Below are 6,556 nucleotides of genomic sequence, written 5' to 3' on the forward strand. Positions count from 1 at the left end.
TATGTTGGCCAGGCTGGTTTAGAACTTCTGACCTCAGGCAATCTACCCGCCTCAGCCTCCCAAAGTGTTGGAATTACAGGCGTGAGCCACTGGGTCCAGCTTTGTTCCTACAAAGAGAAACAAAAATTGCCTGTAATTGCATCACCTGGATTCAACCACTTTGAACATTTTCTGGTGTATCCTTGTAGGTATTTCCTGAACGTTTTAGTTAGAAAAACTTAAATCCACAGAAGGACTACAAAATAGCGTGACAGACATTCTCATACCCTTCATCTCGTCATGTCTGAGCTCTCCCTCCCACCAGACACTTAATTAATTATTTGATTAAGACGACGTGACCTTAGATTTCACAGACCTGGTCTTCCTTTTTCTTTTTTTCTTTTTTCTTTTTCTTTTTCTTTTTTTTTTTTGAGACGAAGTCTCACTCTGTCACCCAGACTGGAGTGCAGCGGTGCAATCTCAGTTTACTACAACCTCCACCTCCCAGGTTAAAGCAGTTCTCCTGCCTCAGCCTCCCGAGTAGCTGGGATTACAGGCGTGCACCACGATGCCCGGCTAATTTTGTATTTTTAGTAGAGATGGGGTTTCTCCATGTTGGTCAGACTGGTCTCGACCTCCCGACCCCAGGTGATCCAACTGCCTGGCCTCCCAGAGCGTTGGGATTGCAGGCGTGAGCCACCGTGCCCAGCCTTAGAACATTTTTCGATTAGCAGAAAATTTGACCAGGTAGTGCAGCCTCCCACACAGCCCTTACTCAGCCATCCTGTGGTTAACCTCCTAGTGAGCTATGGGGGGCGGGCTTTGTTACAGTTAATGAATCACAGCCGATACTGACACATTGTTATTGACTAAGGCTCGCACTTGATTCCTGTTGCCTCAGTTTCACTTGCTGTCCTTTTCCTGTCCCAGGAGCCCGTCCCGGACCCCACAGCACACTCAGTGCTCAGGTCTCAGGCTCCTCTCGGCTTCCCTCGTGTTCGATGACCTTGGCAGTTCTGAGGAGCGCTGGCAGGTGTTTTGGAGAGTGTCTCTCTGTTGGGATTGGTCTGATATCTTTCTCTTGGTTAGACAGGGAATGTGGGTTTTGGGAGGAAGACCGCAGGGTTGAAGTCCCCCCCTCATCCCGGCCTGTCAAGGACGTATGCTCTCCACCTGCCAGGTCACGGGTGGGGCTGGCCTGGACCACCTGGCTGACTCAGAGCCTGTCAGGTTTCTCCATCGTGAAGTCCTCCTGTTCACATGGTGCCCTTTGTGGAGAAGTCACGATTTGCAGCCCCCAAGGAAGAAGTGGGGGGTTAGGTTCCCCCTCCCTAAGGGCAGAGTGTCTACAAAAATTACGTAGAATTTTTCTGCAAAGGAGACTTGTCTCCTCCCCCATTTATTTGTTTGTTCAATGATATGTCTATGGCAGCGTGGATTTACAGATGTTTATACTTTGTTGGTGGTGGTTTTTTTTTTTTTTTTTTTTTGAGATGGAGTCTAGTTCTGTCACCCAGGCTGGGGTGCAGTGACATGATCTCGACTCACTGCAACCTCCACCTCCCAGGTTCAAGCAATTTTCCTGCTTCAGCTTCCCGAGTAGCTGGAACAACAGGTGCACGCCACCATGCCCAGGTAATTTTTGTATCTTCAGTAGAGACAGGGTTTCACTGTGTTGACCACATGGTCTTGATCTCTTGACCTCGTGATCCACCTGCCTTGGCCTCCCAAAGTGCTGGGATTACAGGCATGAACCATCACACCTGTCCTGTTGTTGTATTTTTGAGATGGAGTCTTACTCTGTCTCCCAGGCTGGAGTGCAGTGGCACGATCTTGGCACACTGCAACCTCCGTCTCCTGGGTTCAAGTGATTCTCCAGCCTCAGCCTCCTGAGTAGCTGGGCTTACAGGCGCTGGTCACTACACTAAGCTAATATTTGTATTTTTAGTAGAGATGGGGGTTCACCATGTTGACCAGCCTGGTCTTGAACTCCTAACCTCAAATGATCCACCCGCCTCAGCTTCCTGAAGTGCTGGTATTACAGGCGTGAGCCACCCTGCCTGACTGGGTGTTTATAGTTTGGATTAGAATCCGGAGCTACGGGGGCTCTTGTGGTCTTCCAGCCTCCCCCGACATGCTTCCATCAATGTGTGTGTGTGTGTGTGTAAGCACTTCCTTTTTGGCACTACAAGATATTCCAGGTTCAACCTGTGTATTTCCTGTGATACTGTGATATAATAAAAAATGCGGCCGGGCACGGTGGCTCACGCCTGTAATCCCAGCACGTTGAGAGGTTGAGGCAGGCAGATCACCTGAGGTCAGGAGTTTGAGACCAGCCAGGCCAACATGGTGAAACCCCATCTCTACTAAAAATACAAAAATTGGCCGTGCGTGGTGGCGGGCGTCTGTAGTCCCAGCTACTCGAAAGGCTGAGGCAGGAGAATGGCGTAAACCCGGGAGGCGGAGGTTGCAGTGAGCCGAGAATGCGCCACTGCACTGTAGCCTGGGCGACAGAGCGAGATTCCGTCTCAAAAAAAAAAAAAAAAAAAGTCCGGGCGCAGAGCTCACGCCTGTAATCCCAGCACTTTGGGAGGGTCAGGAGATCGAGACCATCCTGGCTAACATGGTGAAACCCCGTCTTTACTAAAAATACAAAAAAATTAGCCAGGGGCCGGGCGCGGTGGCTCAAGCCTGTAATCTCAGCACTTTGGGCGGCCGAGATGGGCGGATCACGAGGTCAGGAGATTGAGACCATCCTGGCTAACACAGTGAAACCCCGTCTCTACTAAAAAATACAAAAAACTAGCCAGGCGAGGTGGCGGGCACCTGTAGTCCCAGCTACTCGGGAGGCTGAGGCAGGAGAATGACGTGAACCCGGGAGGCCAAGCTTGCAGTGAGCTGAGATCGTGCCACTGCACTCCAGCCTGGGTGGCAGAGCGAGGCTCCATTTCAAAGAAAAAGAAAAGAAAATACAAAAACCAAAAATAAAACAGTAAATAAGGCTGGGCGCGGTGGCTCATGCCTGTACACCCAGCACTGTGGGAGGCCGAGGTGGGTGGATCACCTGAAGTCAGGAGTTTGAGACCAGCCTGACCAACCAACGTGGTGAAATCCCGTCTCTACTAAAAATACAAAAATTAACCAGTCGTGGAGGTGGCGGGCACCTGTAGTCCCAGCTACTCGGGAGGCTGAGGCAGGAGAATGACGTGAACCCGGGAGGCCAAGCTTGCAGTGAGCTGAGATCGTGCCACTGCACTCCAGCCTGGGTGGCAGAGCGAGGCTCCATTTCAAAGAAAAAGAAAAGAAAATACAAAAACCAAAAATAAAACAGTAAATAAGGCTGGGCGCGGTGGCTCATGCCTGTACACCCAGCACTGTGGGAGGCCGAGGTGGGTGGATCACCTGAAGTCAGGAGTTTGAGACCAGCCTGACCAACCAACGTGGTGAAATCCCGTCTCTACTAAAAATACAAAAATTAACCAGTCGTGGTGGTATGTGCCTGTAATCCCAGCTACTCCGGAGGCTGAGGCAGGAGACTCACTTGAACCTGAGAGGTGGAGATTGCAGTGAGCCGAGATCACACCACTGTACTTTAGCCTGGGTGACAGAGGGAGAATCCATCTCAAAAATAAGAAGAATAATAATAATACAAATAATACAAATTTAAAAAGCAATACGATGTAACAACTGTTCACATAGAATTTACATATCAGGTGTTATAAGTAATCTAGAGGTGATTTGAGTCCACAGGAGGCGGTGCAGAGGTTATATTTTGCCATTTTGTATCAGGGACTCCAGCCTTGTGGATTTTGGTGTTTTGGAGGTCCTGGATCTCATCCCCCAAGCATACAAAGGGACAGCTGTACTTGGGACTGGCATCAGAAATGGAGGACACACTTGTGGGACTGAGACCTTAGCCTGCAGGATCGGATACTGTCTGCAGGGAGAAAGTGTCACCATGGAACAGGGCTGGAGGACGCCCAACGCGTGTCTGCTGGAGACTCGCTTGGTGTTTGGGGAAAATCCCCACACACATTTTGGTGACCAGAGGTGAAGTATTCTATGTTGGATGTTGACTGTTGAGGATGTGAGAGCAGGGAAAACACTGTTTTTTTTTTTTCCTGTCTCAGACACCAGCCCAGCCCTGGAGTTAGCCGTGTCTCTCCCGGGAACCTGGTTCCTTGTGTTGGGGGAGTGGCATCAGAGACCAAGATATGGGGGCCAGGCACATTTGTTGCTACTGCGGTATACATTCACAAATATTTTTATATTTACTTATTTATTTTATTTTATTTTATTTTATTTTTTTGAGGCGGAGTCTCGCTCTGTCGCCCGGACTGGAGTGCAGTGGCCGGATCTCAGCTCACTGCAAGCTCCGCCTCCCGGGTTTACGCCATTCTCCTGCCTCAGCCTCCAGAGTAGCTGGGACTACAGGCGCCCGCAACCTCGCCCGGCTAGTTTTTGTATTTTTAGTAGAGACGGGGTTTCACCGTGTTAGCCAGGATGGTCTCGATCTCCTGACCTCGTGATCCGCCCGTCTCGGCCTCCCAAAGTGCTGGGATTACAGGCTTGAGCCACCGCGCCCGGCACTTATTTATTTATTGAAGATGGGGTCTCGCTTTGTTGCCCAGGCTGGAGTGCAGTGTCGTGATCTCAGCTCACTGCAACCTCTGCCTCCTGGGTTCAAGAGATTCTCCTGCCTCAGCCTCCTGGGTAGCTGGAATTACAGGGACGCAGCACCACACCTGGCTAATTTTTCTATTTTTAGTAGAGATGGGGTTTCACCATATTGGTCAGGCTGATCTCGAACTCCTGACCTCAGGTGATCCGTCCACCTTGGCCTCCCAAAGTGCCAGGATTACCGGAGTGAACCACCGTGCCCGGCGGGCTTTTTTTTTTTTAAGTACAAAGTTTAAATTTGTAATGGATGTTGTCACACAGTGGAAGTTCCCTGCTTCCGGTCCCTGGATAGCAAAGGCTACGCCTTGGCCATCGCTGCTGGAAGGGACACGGCTCAGTGTTGAGTGAATGTCCTGAGTGTTTTCACTCCGGAGAATGAAAGGTGCCAACCGTCCTGGGAAAGGTGAGAAGTCAGCGTGGACAGCCTGGGGTCATCGTCACCACGGAGCTACAGGCCAGCGTCCTCTTCGTGTCCTAGGGCTCGTTTTGCCCCTGGTCCTGCAGGAAAGTGTGGCACCAATTGACCAACTGACCATCAGGTGAGCTGGGCCTCTCTCTCTTTCGGCACAAACGTGGGAAGAAAGGGTTTATTCATTGGTGAAATCCCTGTGGCCCCAACCCACAAGTGTCCTGTTCAGTGAGCCTGGTCCCTCAACATACCACCATCCGCCCTCAGGTCCCTTTCAGCCACCTCAGAGGAGCAAACGTCACGGCTGCTGGACCGCAGTGCTCAAGCCAGAGTTGGCCAGGAGCCAGCACCTCGCATGTGGTTCCCCAGCTCGACAGCACTGCAGGCCCCGCCCTCCCAGCAAAGCCTCCCCAGACAGGGCGACAGCCAGGCCTCTTTCAGGTCCCCCAGCCCCCTCTCCCTCCGGAGCTCTGTCCTTGTGGGGAGTCCTGTCCGAGGCCCTGCCTGGAGGTTTGGCTCTGGAGGCACCGAGGAGGAGGCCACCAGACTCCCCAGACCCCTTCTCTCACCTCCAGCCCTTGATCTCCACGTCTCTGACCTTGTTGTCTCCTGTGGCTGCTGAGACTGCATGGATTCCCACCAGAGACTACATAGGAGCCCAGAGGGGGGCGGTGGACAGGCCACTTGGCTCTGCCTGGGGTGGCAGACACCTGCTGATGGGCACCAGTCCTTCCCAGGTATTCTGGGGCTCAGGGCAGCCCTGACGCACTGGCACAGAGAGTCAGACCCCAGGACATGTCCCCAGGGCACAAGGTCTCTACAGTCCTGGTCACTCTGGGAATGGAGCTGTGGCCGCAGGGCAGGTGTGAAGCTCAAGCTGACCTGGCCCCAGCATCCTCCTCTGACCCTTATGGTCACACTACCTCTCTGGGCCTGTTTCTTTGTAAACTGGAGTATTTTATTTTATTTTATTTTTTGAGTCAGAATTTTGCTCTGTCACCCAGGCTGGAATGCAGTGTTGCAATCTTGGCTTACTGCAACCTCTGCCTCCTGGGTTCAAGCAATTCTCGTGCCTCAGCCTCCCAAGTAGCTGGGACTACAAGCACCTGCCACAGCTAATTTTTTGTATTTTTAGTAGAGAGAGGGTTTCACCGTGTTAGCCAGGACGGTCTCGATCTCCTGACCTCGTGATCTGCCCGCCTCAGTCTCCCAAAGTGCAGGGATTACAGGCATAAGCCACTGCGCCCGGCCTTTTTTTTGGTATTTTTAGTAGGGACGGGGTTTCACCATGTCACCCAGGCTAGTCTCAAACTCCTGGCCTCAAGCAATCTGCCCACCTTGGCCTCCCAAAGTGCTGAGATGACAGGCATGAGCTAGTGAGCCTGGCCTGTAAACTGGCGTTTGTAATGAAACCGACCTTTTGGGGCTACTTGGGGATCACATGACAATTGGCATGAAATGCTTTGCTCAGAAAGCTCCACCCACAAC

Source organism: Colobus angolensis, unplaced genomic scaffold (assembly GCF_000951035.1).
Source record: "Colobus angolensis palliatus isolate OR3802 unplaced genomic scaffold, Cang.pa_1.0 Scaffold1, whole genome shotgun sequence".
NCBI classification, from domain to species: Eukaryota; Metazoa; Chordata; class Mammalia; order Primates; family Cercopithecidae; genus Colobus; species Colobus angolensis.